The 25,300-nt window shown below is 40.8% G+C and overlaps 1 protein-coding gene and 1 pseudogene across 1 annotated transcript in view; both read right to left on the bottom strand.

Annotated features, from left to right (window-relative positions):
* Positions 1-25,300, bottom strand: part of LOC114664544 (mannosyl-oligosaccharide 1,2-alpha-mannosidase IA) — a 560,924-nt gene that overhangs the window by 412,938 nt on the left and 122,686 nt on the right.
* On the bottom strand, positions 7,461-7,569 carry LOC114665483 (uncharacterized; annotated as a pseudogene).

Genomic DNA, 25,300 nt, shown 5'->3' with positions numbered 1-25,300 from the left:
TTAGCTTCAGAACCATTTTGGTACAGATACTCAGGCCCGAAAGTTGGTATCGATATTGAAGTCAAAATTTTGTCATTCATGCTCATCAGAGGTAAGCACTACCACTCCTGGACACAAGGGGGCACTGTCACTGACGGTATTGTCTCTTTTTGGGAAAATGTCCATTTTGTAGACTTCACAAAACAAAACTATGTGCTTCAAAGCAATCAGAACATCACAGTGTACCCCACTCCTTCCTTACTTCATCACAATCTGGACTTCACAGGAGACTATTACTGCTTGGACACGATCGGGACTTCACCAGGAACAAATCTTTATTTCCTACCCTTATCATTTTTGATTCTGAGAAATTGGGACTTCATAGCTATCAAGAGTGAAGCACTGTGTGGTTGACAATTGAGAAACTTGGACTTCACGGCTATGAAGAGTAAAGTACTGTGTGGTTGGCAATCGCTTGTGCAGCCCACCAAGAAGGCTGGAGTAAGATGGGGGTTTTGGAGTTATTCACTATTTGATTTGCAACTGTTTAGGTACTGAGGTCTGAAAGCTGATATCGATATTGAAATCCAAATTTTAGTACTGATGCAACACTACAGCCATCTCCCAGCTCCAGGACACTGGATACCAGTCCATGCTCAGACACTGAGTATGTGAAGAGACCACATTCTCCTTGTGTTGGTGGGTGAGTTAGCGTGGGAGTGTGACAGTGTACTGCATGATGAGCTCCTGCCTTACATCCAAAATTCCCTGTATATGACTCCAGCCAGTGGCGTAGCTACAATGGGGCAAGGGGTGCAATGCACCCGGGCCCCGGGCCTCGGGAGGGTCCATCAGGCATCTTTTTTTTTTTTTTTTGCGGCGCTCTCATCAGGTGATCAGGGCATCAGACCATCAGTCACAGTCAAATTAGTTAGACTGATCGTATTGCTTATTAATTTAAGTAACTTTGTAGTAAGGACTTTCACATGTCCGTATTTAGCGATTTTAGCCACCGTCAGTCAGCATTTTTACATTTTCCCACAATTACATTATTTTCATTAGCGCCGTCCGCCTCGGCCAGGCGGGGCAGCACATTGTGTACAGACGGCGGCGGCTAAAAACAAAGCGACATGTTCGCTTCGTTCTCCGAAAGGCTATAGCTTAGTTATGAAGCAGGCAAGCAGCTTCCCACGATCGTCGACGAACGGCTTCCCGCTTCCGTCTATTTCTCAGTCAGTTCTGTTAGGTAAGTGAGCCCCTGACAAATATTGAACGGAATGCTGAAATGCTCATTATATTCCGTATTGAAAGTTTTATCCGTCGTGATTTTGATATGTAAACATAGATAATCCTTTATTTTTATTGTTCTATAGTACCGGCTGAGACAACAGATGAGTACACTGTATATACACTATTAGGCAATAACGCCAAGTCGCCAACACACATCTGTTTTTACGCTTTACAAAACAAAACTATATTTTTCTCCGAACATCGTTTTTAATGGTTTCCTTCTCAATCTATCTTGTCTTCAAGCATTTCAGCAGCGAGAGCCCCCCCTCCGGAGCGCGAGCGCACGAAGCGCGCAGGTTTGGGGGCCCATTCAATGATGATTGCACCCGGGCCCCTGTGAACCTTGCTACGCCGTTGACTCCAGCCCCTGGAAACCATAACTGGATTAGAACGAGTACTAAGAATTACATTACTAAAAAGACAAAGCAATCATTTCTTCTACTCACATATATACATGGTGCCTACAAAAAGAAGTACTCACCTCTGTTAAAGTTTTGTTATTATGCAACATTGAATCACAGTGGATTGAGTTTGGCTTTTCTGACACTGATCAACAAAAAAAGGACTCCATATTGTCAAAGGGAAAACAAATCTCTGCAAAGTGGTCTAAATTAATTTCAAATAAAAAAAGGAAAATAATTAATCTCAAAAGTATTCACCCCCTGTAAAATTACAACCCTAAATCATCTGTTGCTTCATTAGCCTTAAGTACGTGGGTTCAATTCTTCAGCCGTGCCTCTGCCACATATTGGCATGGATTTTCTCCCACATGCCACCGTATGGGTTTGTAGATAAGTATGTTCTGCTATGGACAGGTACATCTCCAGCTTCATGACACTATAACTAACTAAAAAGTAGTCTAAGAAAATAGACACAAGGATATCTAATGTGTCAATGGCAAAAATACAAATCCCAATGGAGTCAAAGCAGGCAACTACTTTTAAAATTTTCCACCCAGCAGCTTCTGTTGAAAAAGCAACAAAGCAGAGGCCACAGGGTTCAGGTGCTTCTAAATAAATCACTGGCATATGGCTCAGCACGATTAGGGAGTTGGATGTAATGGAGTAATGGACAGCCCTTCAAATATGGCTCTCCGACAAGCACCTTGGATCAAAAATGCAATCAGGACAGAGTCGCACTCAGTGTGTCACTTTCATTAGCTCACACTTCTGTGAAAAGACAGCGGAGCTCCAGTTTGGCCTCACCTTACATGCAGCTGGAAAAGTGCAGAGTGAGTGCCATTCTTCACAAATAAGGAAAACTGAATGAAGTAAGAAATTGATTTGATGTTTGGTGTGAGTAAACTCAATCGGTAAGCTTTGCACCAAAGTCAGGAAGTTTAATATCTGAGCCCGGGTTTTATTTGCTTTTTAGCAGGAGGCCAAAAAAAAGCCCCCTCAGCCATGCAAAAGGACTTGAAAGTCTTGGCAGGACTGCAATTTCAGCAAAATCTCACTCTGAGACAAAAAATAAAATAAAAAGGAAAAAAAAAATGTATGTATATTATAGCAGCCTCATGAAAAGCTGATCGATGTGCACTACTTTTTGCAAATTGTAGCCATGCCGGGTATTAAAAGATGCCTGGGCTCGGAGAGTACATTTATAGGCCAGGCTTCAATTCAATTAAACTCCTGCTGTAGGCTAATTATATACTGCTGGCTACATAAAGGTGCTTTCAGAGGCTCGGCACAAGCGTCAGCAAGATTTTACGGCTGCCAGTAGAAGGTACAGAGAAATCAGTGTTACACACTAGGTCTCAGTGTTTCATGGGAATTCTTCGATGTGAACAGAGCTCATTACGCTGAAAGCAACAGGGCGTTGGGAGACAACTAGAGGAAACTGGACAAGGCGCAGATTCTGCTCAAGAAAGCATCCGTCTTATCTGTAGTCACAGTCAAGTTCAAATGAAATGTGGGAGGAGACAAAGGCAAAGAAGGATGCCTAGAAGCCACTAAACTCTCAGTATTTTAAGTCTAAATGGGCACAAAAGCAAAGAGCTGTGTTTTAAAGCTTGGCAAGGGCAACTGTGGTGCTCCAGGGGGTTTACAAAATATGTCAATAGGCTTTTTATGTTATTATATAACAACATAGACCCAAAAGTTGGGGGGATTAAATAGGCGGATGAGAAAGTGGCCTTGTGGGTAGTGCTGCTGCCTAGTAGTACGACATAGCCCCAGCCCCATAGCTCCTCACTCAGGAGTTCTTCTGCAGGTAGTCCAGTTCTCCTCCCACCTTCCAAAAGGGTGAGTGTGAAGTGAAGTTAAAGGAGTACTCCCCCCAAAAATGTAAAAAAACAAAAGTTTTTTTGAGCTTTTAAACTGAAGACTCTGCCTCCCTATTCATAGGTCAAGAGCTCTGTTTTCAGTCCAAAAGCTTGAATTTACTTGAACTTGCTTAACGTTCATGTACTACTGTCCTTTCCTGGAAGTATTTTCTTAGCAAAAGCTACATGTGTTTTGGATTCTGTGAGTGGTGTTGATCCGCGAAACTCGATAAAGTGTTTTTTACAGCAAATATGGGATGTTCAATGCTAACTATGTTCACTGAATATTTTCCTGCAAATTCAAACTTTTTTCTTCCAGGGCCCCATCATGCTTTGCAAGACCAGCGTGACATCACAGATCCATAGCAGCCAATGTCACATTATGGTAATCTTAGTAGTGGGCCAGAAATTAGCAAAATACATTGTGATAGATGGCCGGCAGCTCATCTTGGCCGACATATCCAGGATGCTAGATGGTGTCTCCCCTGCAGCATAGAGGTGCCCCAGATTCCCGCACAGCACCATGGGAGATGGAGTTCAGCTTCACAGCCCTGCTGGGTGCCGTGGGTGCCGCCGTGTGACACTGAAGGGAAACGTGGAGATTTTTATTTTCCCTATAGCCCGGAAATACTCCCAAGTCACGGGGACGGAAAAACAGAAGTACTTCCGGGCTGAAGAAAAATACAAGTCTTCATCTGACCCAGAAGTGCTAATTAAACCACATGGACAGAAGGACAGGAGCACTTCTGAGGTCAAGGACTATATAAAGGACTATGACAGATCAAGCAAGCAGAGCCGGAGTTGGGAGGGAGTGTGACAGAGCTGCTGGGAGGAGAGGAGGAAAACAATTGTATTATTGATTATTTGTGTATTGTGGTGGATGTGGTGCTTTAGAGGCACTATATTGAAAAAAATTAAAATACTTCTTGGTGCTTTTAAACTGGTGTCTGCATCTGTCCGTTGGGTTTCACGGGGCAACAGCTCCCTCAAGCGTCCACTTATTGACAACATTTAAACACAAAATGCACACAGAAAGGAGGAATCTGGAAATGTTTTAGTGTATTCATGTTTTTTTGTACAGACTTGTATGTGACCTGGATGAAATACTGAGCCTAACACCTTTAAGAGTATTACCCAGACTGCTGTGCAGTTCATACAAACAGGAGGGAGTGAAGAATCCACAGCTTTAGTATGTGTTTATCTGATAGCAGTTGCAACAAGCGAGCAAAGGTGTTGTGGGAAAAGAAAAATCAAACTGTACCTTTCTGTTTGAGAGAGATGAGTGCCTGCTATCAAATCTGTAAAGGGCAGACCTTGGCGAAATAATGCTTCCTGTCTGCAAGCAAGTTTACTTTTCTGATATTTAACTCTATGAATTTGATATCTGGGAAGGCACAGTGACAAGCATTGCTATCTCACAGCACAGGTCACATTTTTTGGGTACAATAATAGGTCAAGCATAGCCATCAGGAACATTTAAAAGACCACTGTACCATGATAATTTACTACAAACTAGTTCAGTTCTCCTTCTCCATTGACTTCAATGCATTTCACAGAGTTCTGCTAAGTTCCTGAACATTCCCACGAAATTTGACAAACTCGAGGTCAAGTGAATTTAGCAGGGTTCACTCATCACTAGTTGTGAAGATTCGACTAGATAACGGACACATGGATCACGTAACACGAGTCGCTAGAGATTCTGTCGTGGATGTTTGCTGTCGTTTAGCATTTGCTCCTGCCATTCCCCAATTATGCACATTGTATAAGAAAATTTGTGATTTCCATTCTCCATGAAAACGTAAGATTAAAAAATGTACTCATTCATCATTATTAACAACACAAGGTAGGCAACGAATTAAAAAATAAATAATTTCTGGGTGGAATATTCCTTTAACTCAAAATGTTAATTAAAGTGGGCTCGTGTGTGTGTGAGTGTGTAGTGTATGAGTAGATCTGGTGACCGTCTGGGTTCCCATTCAAGGATGGTGCCTAATGCATACATGACAGGCTCTGCTTATTGCAGTTAAGAGTTAACTGTGGACAAATTTAAGAATATATTGTTAGTAAATGGATGGATAGAGTACAGTATGATACAAGAGGAGGCCAGCTCCAGTTAGGTTTTAAGTATTCATACCTTTTCATTTATTTATTGCAATGTAAAGCACAATTTAATATTTCTATGTATTGTCTTTGTTCGTTGCTAAATGGTATATTGTGTTTTTCTTTCTTTTAACTACGCTAATGTAAATGCAGGGCTGCAGAGTGGTGTGCAGTGGTTAGATGGCCACCGTGAACAATGCTGCTCATCCTAAAGCACCGTGATGTCCCTACATTGATGGATTAAAGGCCAGAAGTCCACATGACCGTCATCATCAAATTCTTCCATGAGAACCCTGAATACAATAAGAACTGATTGAGGTCATTTATGTTAGGTAGAATGCCTAGAGGGGACTGGGTGGTCTTGTGGCCTCAGAACTCCTGCAGATTTTATTTTTTTCTCCAGCCCGCTGGAGTTTTTTTTTTTTGTTTTTTTCTGTCCTCCCTGGCCATCGGACCTTACTTTTATTCTATGTTAATTAGTGTTCCCTAATTTTAATTCTTATTTATTTTGTCTTTATTCTCTTTCTTCATCATGTAAAGAAAGCACTTTGAGCTATATTCTTTGTATAAAAATATGTGCTATAGAAATAAATGTTGTTATTATCCTCTATCTGACACACCACCATTGAGGACTTTTTAGCCAACCAAAAAGTCAGCAGAAGTTTGTCAAGAAATGCTACTGGGGCTCCTTCATACCTATGGCAGTGCGCCTTTATGATACCTCACCGTCACTGCTCTCATCTTTAGCCAAGCCATTAGTTTTCTTATTCAATTCAATGTCAATTCTATCGATCTGTCTATGGTTCCATCCACACTATTACATTTTAATTTAAAAATGCTGACATTAGTCTTGTTTCTTTTGCCTTTTGTCCACTATACTTGAGCTTTTTGAACTGAGACTTTTGTAAGAGCCGTAAACTTCTGAAAATACAGAATCTTATTCCCTGATTGCTCACCCTTCACGGAAGAAAACCATATTCTAAAATAGCAGAAACATAGGAGTTGCACTCGCAGTGTTGCTTACCTGTATGCATCTTAATTGCTTTTTGTACAGTTTGAATGCTGCATGCATGCGTAAAAGGAAAATAACTTAACAGGTGCTACAGTTTTGCGATAAATCCTGTGGCTGGCTGCATTACCATCCCTTGAAGGATTTTTTTCACCGATGCGCTTATGCCCTGTGTAGGCGAATGTCCACGCCAAGTGTGTTTTGGGGCGTTTTATTCTTGATAGACACTTAGGTAAAAAAATGAAAATGCAACCATGGATAGAGATCATGTTTTGTTTAAATGAAAACAAGTAGTAGCTGTCACACACGTGTGAGTAGGAGGCAGCTAAAGGGCCTGAGTAATTGTCATAAAACATCCGACCAGGGGGCGGCGGAGTGCGCTGTCTGTCTCAGTTCCCTACAGACCTTTCCCGCAAAATCCTGCAAGGTTCCGGCGCATCAGAAGACATCACTTCCGATTCCGGCCCCTTTGATGACATCACTTCCTATACGGGCCTTTAAAAGCCTCCATCTTTGTCTCTTGTAATCAGTTCTGTTTTGGACTCGGTCTTTTTTTTTTTTTTTTTCTTCTTTTTTTTTTGTTCTTTATTTCGTCTTATACGATTTCTCGTATTACAAATTTGTTAGTTTTCGCATACCCCTTGGGGTCAGAGCGCAGGGTCAGCCATTGTACAGTGCCCCTGGAGCAATTACAGGTTAAGGGTCTTGCTCAAGGGCCCAGCAGAGTAGGATCTCTTTTGGCAGTGACGGGGATTCGAACTGGCAACCTTCAGGATACCAGCGCAGATCCTTAGCCTCAGAGCCACCACTCCGCCCTAAAGCTTACAGCACTCGGTATTCCCAGGCGGTCTCCCATCCAAGTACTAACCGAGCCCGACCCTGCTTAGCTTCCGAGATCGGGCGTATTCAAGGTGGTATGGCCGTAAACGGTCTTGTGAACAACTCTGAAAATTGACTACATTTGCAGCAAGGTTATATTATACGGGTGGCTGCCCCAAACTTTTATGATGTCTGGTGTAATTCTTTGTGTCATACCCTATCTATCAAACATATAGAGCCTTTCATATCTATTGATCTATCTATCTAAAGTGGCCTCATGTGAATGTGATGGTGGGAGTGTGCATGTGTGAGCCCTGCAATAGACTGGCACCTTTTCCAGGATTGGCACCTTCATTGTACCTTATGTTGCAAGCAATGAAATCTCCAGACCCCTGTGACCCTGAATTTAATTAAGTGGGTTTGAGAATATTACATGATGTTTTAAATGCCCCTGCAGCTCCTATAATACATTTACATTTACATCATTTAGCAGATGCTCTTATCCAGAGCGACTTACAACAGTGTTTGTTAGTTTTTTCGCATACCCCTTGGTGTCAGAGCGCAGGGTCAGCCATTGTACAGCGCCCCCTGGAGCAATTACAGGTTAAGGGCCTTGCTCAAGGGCCCAGCAGAGTAGGATCTCTTTTGGCAGTGACAGGGATTCGAACCGGCAACCTTCGGGATACCAGCGCAGATCCTTAGCCTCAGAGCCACCACTCCGCCTGTTAATACTGTAAGTAGGGATGCAAAATGATTGAGTTAATACTTGTGGGCATGTAAAGTGCTCTGGATTTATACCGGTGTGTGTCTGCTGCCTATATCAAAATAAACTGAACTGAGTGAATGAACACTTTCAAGATTATTGTATGAACATATAATGTAAAGCATTTAGTAAAGTACCTCTCATTTTTTTCTTCATCTAACAAATGCTTTATATGTGCCCCTAATGTCGCATATCAATTCTGTTGTCTGTTCCATCCCAGACCCCATGTAACACATCACCATCGGTGGTGGACACAGAAACAATGACAGCTTAAATCATTTTCTCAAGTGCCAAAAATCTGGAAAAAAATGATAGGTAACTCCACCACTTGCTGCATTTCTACATGCGTAATACACTTTTTAAAGCGTTCATTTCTTTTTAAATCACAGTGTATACTGAAAGTCAGGTGGTACGGCACTCAGTACCCCCACAGCTCAACTGTCCTTATCTGCTAAGCCCAGGAGATATCTGTGTGAAATTTGTTCTTTCTCCCTGTGTCTGCCCAGGCTTTCCCTCTGAATATGCCGCTTTTTCTTGCAGAAAGTAAAAATAATCAATTAAGTTAATGAAAGACTCTAAATTAGTCCAGTGTAAGCAAACATAAGTGTGCACAGTGACTTCCACAACCATGCCGGGGCCTTGCTTTCCAAGATGTACATTCTAGTTTAGGCACATTTCAGTTCCCAGGTGGACATTCCAGCTTGGTTCTGCGCAATTCCTAATGGACATGACACTAGACAGACAGATTAATGGAATTCATTCTTTTCAGCATTGTGCATCGCACTGTACTACGCTATAAAGCTTGCTTTTAGTCCTGCTGTCTTAAATTGATGAATTGCAGGGGGTTTGTGTGGTCTTTGCAGGTTTCTGGGTATCAAAGTGCATGGTGGGCCCAAAACCAGCCCCTGACAACTATCCAGGCAGCTAACACAGGAAAACAAAGGTAAACCTAAACAGGGTCCCTTCATATTTCTTAAACCATTTTTTATTTGTGTGCCTAGTTCCTCACAGCAGAATATAGATAAAGATAACTTATGATCACAGAATTCTTTTTTTTTTCCAGTAAAACAAGGAAATAATGAAATCTCTAATTTAGACAGATGGAAGATGTTTCCATTTATCTTACTAACACCAGCTGTTGTTTTCTTCTTGTAACAGGCCTGAAAATTGAGGAAAACTGGTGGTTTATAGTTTGAAACCATGTGTTACAATAAAAAAAAACACAAATACAGTCATTTTTTTTTTTTTTTTGCATCTCCGGGAAGAAACTGGTGCAAAGCCGAAAGGAACAAGTTTAAATCCATTGTGATCTGAAAATGTGCAATCTACATCTGCAAGACCGCCAGTGAAGCTCATTTTGGACAGCTGCAAGCAAGAACAATATGATAAAAGATGGGAATAAATGAGAAGACTAAAACAGAAGTGTTACTGCCAAACAAAGGAGAAGGCCACCATACAGCCTCCTTGAAATCTACTCTGACTCTTCATTTGCCAGGAACAGGAATGAAAGACCAAACTCTGTAACGTGATACCCTGCCCCAAGGATGTGACCAAAGCTTGCAGGGGGTCTCAGAGGTGTTTCCAGGCAGTGAAAGGTGAAGGCTGCATATGAAGCATTTTACCCAGTCGTTCTTTATATTGATTTGATCAGGTCCATCACTTCTGTTCAAGTTAACCAGTTTCTTCAGCAAATTGGCAGCACTATTAAATACATGAGAAAGTCAATGACGTGTAAAAATCAATTCAATAGGATTAGCTGAATTACTGTAAATAATTCAACAAAAAGAAATCAGTGTTCCCATTAGTAGAGCATGAACACCATTGATTAGAAAGACACGCAAGGATCTGCACAATGGACTGTTTAAGACGTAAGGAATGTACCACATGTGGACTCCTTCACCTATACCTAATCTAAATCTTTGAAACTAAAATCTAATTGAAATATAAAACCATATTACACATTCTCTGGACCTACAAGCAGCTGCCATTACAAGTACAGCACCAAAACAACATCATCAGATCATAAACTGGATGGCCACTAAAATACAACTCAGCATGGCCATTTTTAACTTCTTCTTTCTTCTTCTTCTTTCGGCTGCTCCCATTAGGTGTTGCCACAGCAGATCATCTTCTTCCATATCTTTTTGTCCTCTGCATCTTGTTCTATTATACTCATCACCTGCATGTCCTCTCTCACCACATCCATAAAACTCCTCTTAGGTCTTCCACTTTTCCTCTTCCCTGGCAGCTCCATCCATAGCATCCTTTTCCCAATATACCCAGCATCTCTCCTCTGCACATGTCCAAACCAACGCAATCTTGCCTCTAATGTCCTCATTTCTTATCCTATCCATCCTCGTCACACCCAATGCAAATCTTAGCATCTTTAACTCTGCCACCTCCACCTCTTTCTCCTGCTTTCTAGTTATTGCCACCGTCTCCAATCCATATCATATAGCTGGTCTCATTACCGTCCTGTAGACCTTCCCTTTCACCCTTGCTGATGTCCATTTTTAACAAGAAAAAAAAATTGGACGTGAGCGTCAGTAGGCTTTGCACCCTAGGAAGCAAGTTAACCAAACTATTCTATAACATTTCAGTAATTATTTAGCGCTCTGTTGCTAATCTTTCTGATCATAAAATATTTAATTAGGATAGCAATTGACGAGAAGAATTCATAATTAAATGGCAGAATTACAGTATTTGAGGATTCTTCTAGAGTCCCTCTTTCTCTTGCACAATTTGGCTCAAAAACTAATCAGCACATCATCATCTCATAATAAACTTAAGTTTCAAGTTTGGTAATTTTCCATCCAGCCATTTTAGCTGTAGACCATTCTCAAGAAACTGTGGCACAAAGACAGACACACGCCCATTAACGAGATATCAATGTGTTCGGTGTCAGAGGACCCTAAAACATCGAGATCCGTCGAAAACCAGAGATCAAAATTTTTCACAAATCTAAAGCTTTCTCTCCTCCCCCCTTGATGATAGGTTACGGTGGGGGAGGGTGCCAAGCAAAAATGCAGGCAATGCAGGTGAATGAATGCCTGGAAATCGATCAAATTTGTTAACCCTTTATGAGCTGTGATTACAGATATAGGGTCATTGTCAAGTGAGTTTGAAGCCCTGCAATTGTTACGTACATTCACATAAAATGTGAACCACCTACTGTCGTCATTGGCATGTCTGTCCATCTGTCTTCTCGAACCAACTTGGCTCCAAGGTACACCGATTCTGTTGGAACTTAGCACACTTATTCTTTTAGCCTCAAGCAGAGGAGAATGCATACGGACGTATCTTCAAAATTCTCAAAGACACTGACCAAATAGATCAGCAAAAATTCTTTAAAAAATGGGGAATCACACACTTGAGGGCAACAGTGGAAATTAGAGGGGAAGTGCATTTAGGACTGAAGCCAGGAAGCACTTCTTTACTCAAAGAGTTGTAGGAATGTGAAAAAAACTACAGAGTCATGAAGTTGAAACAGAAACCCTAACAGCCTACCAAGTATCTGGATGAGATGTTGGGACAGCCTACGTTTAAGCTAAACAAACAAGCCTGATGCACTGAAGCGTCTCCTCTTGTTTAATAAATTTCTTATTTACTAAGAAATTTTGCCATGAAAGTTCAATTTATGTTGAGATATCTCAAACAGAGCAGTCAGTACAATTGTTTTAGAATTCACATAAACTCCCTTTTAAAAAGCACTGGCAAAAATTTGAACTGTCTGTTCTAAAACAGAAACACATTCTGTAAGATGTGAAAGACCTTACTGATAGTGTACTTGACATAGTGAACTCATCACTAGATACGGGGGTCTTCCCTGACTGTCTAAAGACTGCAATTGTTAAACCCCTGCTCAAGAAAAATAATCTTGACTTCTCTGTCTTCTCTATTCTCTGTCTAGACCAATTTCTAACCTGCCTTTCGCAGTAGGGTGTTGTACCGTGTTAGCCTTATGGATGCAACGACAAGTCAAGCAAAATGACATCTTTTATGGGCTAACTAAAAAGATTACAATATCCAAGCTTACACATTGTAATCTTTTTAGTTAGCCAATAAAAGGTGTAATTTTGCTAGGCTTCTCGCTGTAACCTGCCTTTCTTATGTAACATTCTAGAAAAGGTAGTTATTAAGCAGCTTAATGATTGCTTGATTAAACATTCTACAGTATTCTTGACATGTTTCAGTCTGATATTAGAACAGACCATAGTACAGAAACTGCACTGGTTAAATTAAGTAGTAAATGACTTGCAGGTTAATGTGGACAGAGTCCATATATCTGTTCTTGTTCTCTTAGACTTGGAGTGGGGCATTTGACACCATAGACCACAGTGTTCTTATAAATCATCTTAAGATGGTGAGTGGTCCTCTCTGGAAGCATATTAAATTGACTGCAGTCTTACTGAACAGGTAGACAATTCTTTGTTAGTTGTGGTGATTGTACTTTGGAGACCCATGATATTCTATATGGTGTTCCACAAGGACTGCGGTGGGTTGGCACCCTGCCTGGGACTGGTTCCTGCCTTGTGCCCTGTGTTGGCTGGGATTGGCTCCAGCAGACCCCCGTGACCCTGTGTTCGGATTCAGCGGGTTGGATAATGGATGGATGGATGTTCCACAAGGATCTATCCTAGGCCCGCTGCTCTTTTCAGTGTACATGTTCCATTGGGTCAGATTATCTCAAAACACAAGGTGAGCTACTACAGCTATGCAGACAACACCCAGCTGCCTGATGACCTCAATGCTCTGGGCTCTCTGATCCAATGTCTTAGCAGTATTTCTGATTGATAAGTAGTAACTTTCTCAAACTAAATATGGTAAAAACAGATATCTTGGTAATTGGCAAACATGGATATAGTGAAGGCATTAGAAATTAACTTGATCCCTTAGTTTGAAAAGTCAAAGCGGAGGTAAAGAATTTAGGGGTAATCACTGACTCTGACCTAAACTTTAAATCGCATATTAAACAGATTACCAGATAACCATTCATGCTGGCTGACTATTGTCGGACACTGAAACAAGGTGCATCAAATGGCGAGAGCAAATGAAAATCAGCAGCAAACTTTGTTACCTCAATTAAACTAATGCAATGTGTCAGCATCATTAAGTGATTAAACACACTAAATTCATCCAAATTCATTTTATGTTTCTCCAAACTACTATGTGATACAATTAATGTGTTATATTTGTGTTCAGTTTGAAGTTGTCTATCATAATCACCAAACATTTTTCAGGAAGCAGAACTTTTGCAAGAATTTGTTGTCCAGTGTAAGCTTTCTGACAGAGACAAAAAAAAAATTGGCAATAAAAGTCGATGAAACACCAGGCTGAGATTTTCCTCCATCAGCTCACTTGTTCTGCTGCTTCAAGTTGCACCAGGTCAGATGAATGATCTTCACACCCATAAAAATAAAAAATTACAAACAAGGAAAACAAAAAGTCAATTAACTTATCCCGCAAGTGTGACTCTGTAATCCATGATGCATTGAGAGAACAAAACACACACTGTACTTGGCATTTACTCTAAAAGAGGGGGGTCCAACTCCATTTCTGGGTGGGTGAGCACGGTCGTGTCAGGTTTTCATTCAAACCATTTTCCTAATTAGTAATCAGTTTTGCTGCTAATTCACTTCTTTTACCTTAATTTTAACCGACTTACTGTACTATTTAAGATGTGTCCCCTTAATTGTTTCTTTTTCCTTAATGAGCAGTCAGCCAATAATGAGATAAAAAAACAAGTCAACACACTGTAAAATATCTCACAATAAAGAAAGGTGAAGGTCTCAGAAATGTTGATCTGCTCAGGTCCACAAAACAAAGAAAAAAGAAAATCAACAGTTTTGGAAATGTCGGTGCTTTCATCCTTCCACAGCAGACAAACCATGGAATTAAATAAGAGGATAAATTACCAATCGGCCTTCACTTAAGAGTTTGAGGCCCTGACTTAGCTGGTCATCTGTCGGCTCACTTCACACGTCATTTTTACTTGGTTGCCACTTAAGGAAAAAATAAGCAATTCAGAGGACCGTGTCTTAAAAACGACAGACAGACAGACAGACAGACAGACAGACAGATAGATAGATAGATAGATAGATAGATAGATAGATAGATAGATAGATAGATAGATAGATAGATAGATAGATAGATAGATAGATAGATAGATAGATAGATAGATAGATAGATTGATTATTAATCCCCAAGGGGAAATTCACATACTCCAGCAGCAGCACAAGGCAATTAAAATGAAGGGAAAATAAATCAACTAACTGCAGAAATTGGTCACTGATGAAGAAAGTGCCAGGAAAGAAACCCTGCAGTCACTGCGGCCCTAGAGAATCAGAAGTGGACACCGCTCTTCTGTAGCAAACTCACGGCTGCATCATTTGCAGATTATAATAGTTCAATATTAAACTGACACTATAATTTACCAGCAAGGCACCACTATGACCTGCTATACATCATTGTCTGCTGCAGGAAACAATTTTAGCTTGAGACTTCGGTGCAGATTTTAAATCTCCACTGGCCACTTTTTTCCAACATTTTATGCTTAAGAAATCTACAATTAGCCACAGACACTCCACCACCAACACCTAACAACAAGACACAAATCAGAGCAATTATTTTATCACTTGAGTTGGAATCGACTGTTGATGAAGCTATTTTTCTGCTGCAAACAGGCCCATTTTTGAAGTACATGATATTGTAAAATTCTATTAAAAACATGCATTTTCTGTACTCTACTAATATATGCAATTACATTCTATCATCACTATTATTTCTGAATATGACTCACTGTAATGAAAATATTTAACAAAAAAATATGTGATGTCTCTGTCATTGATGAAGCAGATAAAAACATTACCAATGCTCTCCCTTTCAAAACAGTTAACTGAGTCCCCAAATGCACTTGAACATTATGCTGTTATACCTACAGTTTATAACTTGTTTTTCATTATCCTCTGTGCTTTAAACATCCTCTTCCATGCATGTCCACATGTAAACTCTTAATAAAAGAGTTTCAAATGAGGACCCAAACCTCATTTAAGGATACAGCAGCCAGCCTCATCACATTCATCCTGAGTTCGGCACTCACTCCATAGGGTCTCCTTCGCTAAAGCCCATCTTGTACATTTCCAAAACAGGAAGGCAATTAACTCCTTTCATTTTCACAAAAGGTTATCTGTGTCGCTTTGAAAAGCCAGTGCGTCCTCTGCGATTATCCCTATCAATGAGTCTTTCAAGCTTTAAAATTATCATCTTGGCAAATCAATTTTCCAACACCACCAACTGTCAAAATTTTCAGAAGCTCTAATCATATCATAGACATCCATTCATTTCATTTGCTTTTCACAAGACACGGCAAAACTGGCGAAAAACGCAACAATAACTTTAACGGCAATATTAAACAGGTCAGCACTTGCAAACTGCTTCTACCTTTCTTTTAATTGGGGGTGCTAAACTGGCCACACATGAGTGTGAGTGTGTGTGCGAGTGGGCTACCCTGCCTTAGACCACCAAACTGGATTAAGCGGGTTTGACAATGCCTCAGTGTATTATGTCGTGTCTATTCAGGCTGGGCTCCTTTTATGACAATGGAATACAGCTGCTCACATTCAAAGGCACCACAGATTATTGACATAGTTCACAAGTCTCCAAATGTTTCTGATCATTTACAAAGACAGGCCCACAGTCCAAAGACATGCAAGTTAGGTGGATTGGAGACTCTAAATTGGCCCTAGTGTGTGCTTGATGTGTGGGTGTGTTTGTGTGTGTCCTGCGGTGGGTTGGCACCCTGCCCGGGATTGGTTCCTGCCTTGTGCCCTGTGTTGGCTGGGATTGGCTCCAGCAGACCCCCGTGACCCTGTGTTCGGATTCAGCGGGTTGGAAAATGGATGGTTGGATGAATGGATCGGAATGATTACAAAATTAAAGTCTCTTTGTTTGAAACAGATATTAACATTAAATAAAACTTTTATATACAGGAGTGGGCAAATTTACATTTACATTTACAACATTTAGCAGACGCTCTTATCCAGAGCGACTTACAACAGTGCTTAGTAGTCTACAACTGTTCTTCAGTCTTTAAGTCTTTAAATGTAGGCTTATAGTTCATATGGAAAAATATATGCAGGTTATGATTATTACAATAGTTTTATTAACTTTATTAACTCAAAAGAAAGTCATAATGGCACTTAGGTACACTCGCATTAAGTGCTCCAATTGCCGGCCTTGTCTTCTCACGACTGTAAACCTAATTTTGCCCACCCCTCTATAGTGCTCTTCACATTATGACATGCCATTCACCTTCAAAGTCCTTGGCTTCCTATGTCAGGTTTGCACATTCTCTCAATGTCCAAGTTCTCTGTTTTTAAAATCCCCCCCCCCCCCCCCCCCAAGTCATGCAAATCATGGTTTATGTTCTCGTAGAAGTTTTCACATTTTATTATTACACATTGAATCACAGCTTTTTTTTAGATTGATCAACAGAAGATGAACAGAAAAAGACTCTTTGTGTCAAGGTGAAGACAGATCTCTACAAAGTGGTCTAAATTAATTACAAATACAAAACACAAATAACTGATTGTTGGTAGTTAGTGGATGCATCGTTGGCAGCCGTGACAGCCTTGAGTGTGTGTACTCACATCTCTCTCCATCATGTTTGCACATCTGAACACTGCACTTTTTCCCAATTCTACTGTGTATGGGGATCATGAATGAACAACCCTTTTCAGGTCCAGCCACAAATTCTAAATTGGACTGAGATCGGGACTCTAACTGGGCCACTCCAGGATACTCACATTGTTCTTGTTAAGCCACTTCTGTGTAGCTTTGGCTTTATGCTTGGGCTCTTCTCCTGCTAGAAAACCAATCTTCTCGCAAGGCACACTGCATCAGCTTTTCCCTCCATTCACTTCACCCTCACAAGACTTCCAGGGTCTGCCTCATAGAAGCATCCCCACAGCATGATGCACCATCCCCACCTTAAAGCATGGTGGGGGTAGTGTTTTTGATAATGTGTTGTGTATGCCAAACTTGTCAGTTAGTCTGATGGCCAAAAAGCTCAAAGTTGGCCTTATCAAACCACAGAACTTTCTTCCAGCTGACTTCAGAGTCTCCTGTGTTCCAACTAGCAAACTAGGACTGAGATGTCCTCTGTGTGTTTTCTCTTTGCCACTTTCTCAACTGGTGCCTGCAACCGGTGAAGCACCTGGGCCAAAGTAGCTGTCTGTACAGTCCCTCCACTCTGAGTCGTGGTACTGTAGCTTGCGACTGGCTCACCATCACTTGACTAAATGGGAAAATAAATGCCCATAATCTATTTAAAAGTAACATAGAAAAATGGTAGGAAAAACACGGCCTAGCAACACATGTTGCAAAAATGACAACTTTAAATGCCCACTTGTACCCCAGGTAGGATCAGCCTAATGCCGAAGGTGCTCCACAGCTGACGAGGGTGAGCCACTGCTCATGATGGACTGCAGCTTCACCAACATCCTTCTCTCTGCTCCTGCCTCTGGGCAACCCACATTAGTGTCTAGCCAAGAACCAGCCTTAGGATCAGACTATTGATCTGATAGCATCTCTTCTTGTTATGTGACTGCCCCACCATAGTGTACCTCATAACAGAGACCCCTGAAACCACTGACTGATGGAACAAAAGGAGAAGCCAAAACGGCTGAGCCACCTCTTGTAGTCACTGCCGAGGTCCTGGGACAGAAGTGTCACAATCTAGGTGGTCAGTAGGCTTTTTATTTGCCTCCCATTGCCACTGGTTCCTACTTTTCTCATATATTTTAAAGCTGAATGAAACAATTGATCATAAGAAAGAAGAGGGAGGACAGCCGCCTACTGATCCCAGAATCATCCACTGGGACACTTCATCCATCCATCCATTATCCAACCCGCTGAATCCGAACACAGGGTCACAGGGGTCTGCTGGAGCCAATCCCAGCCAACACAGGGCACAAGGCAGGAACCAATCCCGGGCAGGGTGCCAACCCACCGCAGGGGACACTTCATGATCTGGGAATTTAAATAGCGGATTCATTTCAACTCTGGTAAGCTTTTCTTCTTGTGGTAAAACAATTGAAACAAAAACACTTCTAGCTGTGTTTGGTGAGCTGTAAAAAGTAAGCATTTTATTCTGACTACATTGGTGATTTACCAGTGCTTTACTATTTTGTTTGCCTTCCTAATGTACAAAAGTTCAAAAGTAAATCAAAGACTGTCATGCATGAAATATGGTTTTCAGTGCATTTCATCCCACTTAGTGCCAGCACTTACTTATTACCCACATCATATCCAGCAACAGCAACAGCACTACAGAAAGAAAAGAATCATTTTTTTAAACCAAGTGGCAGTTTTTTCTTTATTTAGAATTCAAACAAGGCCCATTAGTGGAATAAGTTCAAGTTCATTGTTGTGAACATTGTACACAAAGAACATTGTACAATAACGCGCAAGCCTCCTTAGAAAAGTAACAATGATACAATACCAACAAAGACACACACACAGGAAGTATGCACACAATGCATCATTTGTCATACAATTATATACAATATATATTTTCAAATATTTTGATTTTGATTTTTTAATTTGATATAATTTATTAATCCCAAGGAGAAATTATCTTTTTGCTTGACCTTTGGAAGTCAGGATGCAGGGTCAGCCATTGTACAGCACAGCGCTCCTGGAGCAATTTTCAGGTTAAGGACCCAGTGGAGTAGAAACCCCTCTGGTAGTAGCAGAATTTGAACTGGCAACCTTCCAGATACCAGCGCAGATCCTTAGCCTCAGAGCTATACACGCAAGGGAAAAACATATATATGTTGAGGCGGACGACTGGAACCCTTGTCCGGCCGGGACACCCCAGTGATGGAAGGTCCGGGAGAGAGGACATATTCGAAGCATGAGAGGGCAACCCCCCTGGACTGCATCAGGGCAATGGGCTTGGAGCTTAGTAGCTCAACCCTGCTGGGGCCCATGGCCACCGTCAGGGGGTGCCTGGACTACACCACTTTCGCCACACTCAGAAGTGCTGCCAGAAGGGGATCTGGGAGCACTTAAGAGTACTTCCGGGTGCCCATACAGCACTTTCGCCACACCAGGAAGTGTGCATCAGGGAGCACCTGGAGTGCTTCCGGTTGCAGAATAAAGGAGGCCGCCTCACTCCATTCAAGGAGACAGTGTCGAGAGGAGGAGGACAAAGCTTGCAGAGAGGAGTGTAGGCAGCAGAAGAAGAAAGAGAAATAGAGAAAGAGAGAGGAAAAGTAAGAGAATGGAAGAAGACACTGAGCAATACTGATTCGGTGATTTGTGCATTGTGCTGAGAGTTGTGAAAAGGAAAAGAAATAAAGTGTGTGCTTTTGGACTTGTGTCACTGTGTCTGTCTGTGTCGGGGTTGACTTCCACAATGTATATTATAGTATGAGTGACTTGTTTCTGGAACACCAGTGAAACTAGAGAAGGAGTTGTTAAACTATAACTCTATTTTCCATTTCCAGTGGTAGAATAGAGGAAATCCCTTCTAGTCCCAAAACATGTCACTTCCACTGCCACCTAACTATACCTTTACCTGTTTGTGAGAAACAAAAAAGGACCAACAGAGGAAATAGCTCTCAGATAGCCAAGAGCAGTCGAGAGGAACACTATTCTCCATAACAATGGCTGTATTCTCAGAGACAACAAATCTGACGTATAAATTCTACAAACAACCATTAAATAAGGGAAGCCTGGTTGGGACCCCAACTTGTTGTATATTTCACTTTTATATATATACACACACACACACTAGCCTCCCCCGCGGCTCCGCCCTTATAGTATTGAAACAAAACAGCGAGGAGAACTCTGCCCGGCTCCCCACTCCTGACGTCGCGCTTCCCCCTCCCCTCAGCCCGTAGCCTCTGTCTTGCATTAGTATGAATATAATCGCTCCTGCAAGCAAACTATGATTTTTAGCACAATGAGAGAAGTCACAAAATCAACTGGAATGTTTCAGGAAATTATAGAAAGAAACCCAATCTAAATCCGCTAAGTAGTTCTCTCGTGAAAAGCAGACAGACAGACGTTGGATTTTATATATACTGTATATAGATAAAATTTTAAAATTTACAGTTTTTCAAATGTACAAAAGTTTACAAGTAAACACTACTATGCATGAAACATGGCTTTCATTGCGTTTGATCCTATTTACTGCCTCCCGTCACCTCCCTTATCATATCCAAAAACAGGAAGTTTAGGGTGGAAAAAAAATGTTAAAAAAATCTTTAAAAAGCATATGAATAAGACCCTCACACTTGAATGAAGGTTAATATTCTCTTTTAAACAAAACCATAATACATTAAACCTTTTATTAGTATTTATTCTACCCAAGAAACTCTAGTACTTCTAATGGATACTGTTCAATCTACATTTAGTAATTAATTAAGGGTTTAGCATTCCCACTGGATCAGTGAACATAAAAATACAAGACAAGTGAAAAAACAGACAAGAGTTTAATGCCACAAAAGCAAAATCTTTTGTTACAACTACATCGATTATTTACTTACAATCTTTTTGTTTAGTTTCCAAATGAACAAAACTTCAAAAGTAAAGCAGACACTGTCAGGCATGAAAAATGACTTTTATTGTATTCATTTTTGGATACGACTAAGATGTGAATCAAACCATGTCCAATGGCAGTGTAGTCATAATATTGATTTAAGGCCCATCACAGAGTGACCTAGGAGTGTCCGATATGTATAATCTACAATAATATCTTAATTGTTGCTTTAACGATGTGCAAGCTGAAATTACCAAATTGCAAAAAAACAATCAAAAACACACCCTGAGAGTCGACACATACACTGTCTCATGTAACCTAACAGGATCGACTAGTGCATGTGCAGAAAGCAAGCACATAGGTGGAGAAGGTCCTCACTGCGGGTCGCGGGATGAGGTGGAGGCGGAGTTCAGAGGAGTAAGGTGCACAGCTCAGAGGGGCGTGTATATACATGGGTGGGGTCAGGATTTCAGACCCGACCATGTAACGCTACCTGTGTTTGCATAGTTAGATGGGGGCAGCTTGGAGTTTGTCACCCCATCCTGTTTGCCGCTGCAGGGAGATTTACTCGATCTGCCAAAGCACTTCTTCGTTTTCTTCCCTAAATGACCAGTTAATAAAATGCTATGTAAGCTCCAAATATTAAATTAGTATACATTTTAAAATGAGTTTCTTTCTGCTGTCTTCTGTAGGTGTTAAACTCATTGAAAGCCCACGAACTATAATGATGTAACAACACGTTAACAGCTCATTTAAACAAAACGGCTACAATAATAACGACAGGATCAAGCCATTACAACAGCAGCTATGACAGAACTCATGCTTATGGTGACAGAGAAAGACAGCCGGCTCCAGGCCCCTGAACTGCTTCAGCTCGTCCTATGGCTGCAGAAATTAAAGCAGGTAATGACACAATGCAGGAAGTCTTTAGGCAGCTATTTCAACGGAAAAAAAGAAAAAACTCAGGAATTCAGAGACGCCGACTGTCTGCATACGGCCACTGAAAAAGAGATCAAGAGCTACTCGATGATACCTGATGTGGACAGTTATATAAATCCGCTTGACTTGTGGAAAACACAAGAAGCACATTTTCCCAAATTGGGGAAGTTTACATAAAAGTACCTGTGCATCCCTGCCTCAAGCAGCCCCTCTCAGAAGGTTTTCAGCACCGGAGGAAATGTTGTAACAGGTAACCGTGCTGCTCTGGAGTCACATGCTGGGAACAGACTGGTGATTCTGTCAGACTACTTGAAGTTTCCTCAGTAGAATTTTACAACTGTTTTATTTATATATATATATATATATATATATATATATATATATATTATATATATATATATATATATATATACAGTATCTTTGTGCAATATTGGACAGAACTTGAAGTTAATAATTTGTTTAAAAATGTTATTAGGTTATTATTATTTTTTTTAATCTTTGTGCAATATATGACACAACTGTTTACAAATACTTTTTTTCCCTGTGTAGTATTTGACGATACTTTGGATTTTCATACTCTAGTACAGTATGTTAGAATTTTCGTTCTTGCTGGTATGCTGCACAATTCACCTTACAGCAGAGCAGTTTATGTGTATCCGGACTGTAATGTTCATGCCCTGTAGTTCAATTATGATTAGTATTTGTTTCCCTTTGGATTCAAATCATGTTTACATTAAGGTAAGTGCTCTCATTATAATAGTTTTGTTGGTCTTAGTGCAATTTTTTTATGTAAATCCTGTAGGCCAGTTTGAAATGCTTTACTCGTACTTGCACTGGTTAATCTCAGCAATACTTTAACTGGTAAGTCTAATGTTTTTGTGTTATTTTACTTCACGTTTAAGTAAGTAAAGAAGATTTGTTTTCCTTAGCTGTTGTTTCCATTAATCTCAGTAGTAAGCTACAATTCGTATCCTACTAACAAGATCAATAAGACTTTTACAAGCACATTTTTAAAGGATGGAAAATCTTGTCTAATTACCATTATCGTGAAAGTCCCGTAAAATATCGAGATATAATTTCTTGCCAATATCGCACACCCCTAGCGGGACCACATGGCCATCTCCCAGACTGCTAGATTGAAAGCAAATACATTTGTGGCAATAAGCAGAACTTCACTCAGCACCCTGATATTTCCAATTTCCACACTAGAATGAGACCAAAACCACATGCTTTTTATGAATGTAACTTCAACCATACTTAGTCTAATTTTCAAAATGTGAAGGAAATTGCCCCTAGACTTACAGTAGTGTAAGTGCATAAAAGACCCTCAGTTTTCAGGTCAGGTGTGACTCAAACTACGTACGTTAGGGAGGCAAGACTGAGAATGAGTAGTAGACCTGGCATAACATCACTGGTGACCTCATGTTTCCAAACCACAGTTCAACTGAAACCAAATTCAGTTGTGGCACCGAGTGTAGCGTCATGCAGTGCACGGATGATTTCTAATTTTAATTTCCAGAGCCAAGAATGAGCTATTTAAGGGTGTAACTGAAACTATAATACTTTTGGTCTGTAACAGAAAGTCTATTATACTAAATTATGCTTATTTATAAGCATAAGTGAAATTACATCCACATGTACTTTAGCCTACCTACATGGCAGACTCCCCATATCCAGACCACCATCCGTTCGGGGATCGTAGTGAAACTGAAACCATCATGGGTGTGACTCACTCCACACAGCTATGACAGCAGCTCAGATGCCTACATTTGTTATCATGATAGATGTGGCATTCTCGACCTGGTCCAATAGTACAAACCCCACCCGGTTTCCTGTGTGACTGATGCCAGATGTGGCAGCTGAGAAAATTAAAAGTGCTAGAAACCTTAGCATTGTCATTAGACCTGCACCTATGCCTAAAGGTACAAAGAAAGAAATATTTGGCACTGGGTGTGAGTGACAGAGAATTTATGACTAAAATCTACGTGTACTTTTATCTCATCTCTGTGACGAACAGTGCAAGAATAGACAGTGAAATTACAAAGAAGTGAGGAAAGCAAAGAAACATCATTTTATTTAATGCTCTCTAAACAGACAAGCACAAAGCGCTACAAGATCAGAGACTCACGGGGGGAAGAAGGAAAGCAATCATTCCAATACAAGGTTAAGTAAGAGAAACAGGAAACAGCCATGGATTGGGCACAAGTACACAGTAGGACTCGCAATTTAAAGATGCCAGCTGACTAAGCCTACATGAACACAGGGAGGCGATGCAGATGTCACTCAGACAGTTCCTGGAGCCTACAGCTCTAAAAGTAGATATGGTAACCACTGTGGCATTCCAACAAAATGAGGTTCCTGTGTATTTAAGTATGCAGGGAGAGTACTATACAAAAATAAACTAAATTGATTTGAAATAAATAAATCCACAATGAAAATAGACCGTTAGCTATATGAATTGATGAGCATTTAATTCAAACAATGAAGACAAATCATTCTATGTTCACAGTTGGTTGTTCTTAAGCAGGAAGGTTACGTTATCACTAAAAGGCCAAATATGCATAAAAGCATGATTTATAGTCTTTTGCCGGAACAGTCCAGCACACACTTTACTTGTCCAAATATGTTAGTTCTAGTAGCCCAAATGTCAAATGGGCAGAGTATTGGATCTGAACCTGGAACGTTGCCTGTTCAAGTCCCGTCACTGCCAGAAGGGATCTTACACTGCTGGGCTCTTGAGCCAAACCCTTAACCTGAAAATTAGTCAAGGGACACTGTACAATGGCTGACCCGGTGCTATGACCTCCAAAGGTCATGTGAAATGACAATTTCCCCTCGGGGATGAACCAAATACATCAAATCAAATAAAAAGGAAATGTTCCTAACAAAAGGTTGTCAATCCTGACCGAACAGAGCTACAGTGTCTTCTGGAATTCATTACAGTTGTGCTCCGAGTTCGTCAAACAGCAAACTGCTCAACTGATAAGGAATTCCAGGCTGTTTCTAATTACAGGAATACTGAACTCTGGTTCATCCATCTAAGAAGCATGGAGAAGTGAAGTCATGATCAGTGGGAATAATGAGACAACAAGGCAGATGAGAATGCCAGCACATAATGGGTCACAACACATTTAGGGTGCTCACGTGATGGCTAGCATTTCGATTCCATTAATTTTTGTGTGGTGCTCTTCATTGTGTACACACTTGCAATAGGACGACTGAAGCATTGAAAGATCTTCCAGAAGGGTTTGTGTGCCACCATTCCTTTCTCTCAAGCCCCCTACTCTCCCAGCATACACTTTGCATTGCCATTCTGAGAAAGAGGACTCTTCTTTGGATTAGGAGTTCCTCCTATGATGTAGTGCACATCCATCCAGGTTTAGCTTCTGCCTTGTGCCCCGATTCGGCCAGGACTTTTGGAAAAATTTGATTCCGAACACGGATGGACTGAAGAAAAGCTTGAGTAAGAAATTACTGAATGGCAGCTGTCATTCTGGATAGTTCACTGCATACTTGTTAAAATGATGTTTGATACAGTATTTGCTCACAGTGTATTCTGAACAGACATGAAATGACAAAAGACAGACTCCG

This window comes from Erpetoichthys calabaricus, chromosome 14 (genome assembly GCF_900747795.2).
Source record: "Erpetoichthys calabaricus chromosome 14, fErpCal1.3, whole genome shotgun sequence".
In the NCBI taxonomy this organism is placed as follows: Eukaryota; Metazoa; Chordata; class Cladistia; order Polypteriformes; family Polypteridae; genus Erpetoichthys; species Erpetoichthys calabaricus.
Note: the sequence above shows the minus strand (reverse complement) of the source record. Positions and strands in the feature narration are given on the sequence as shown.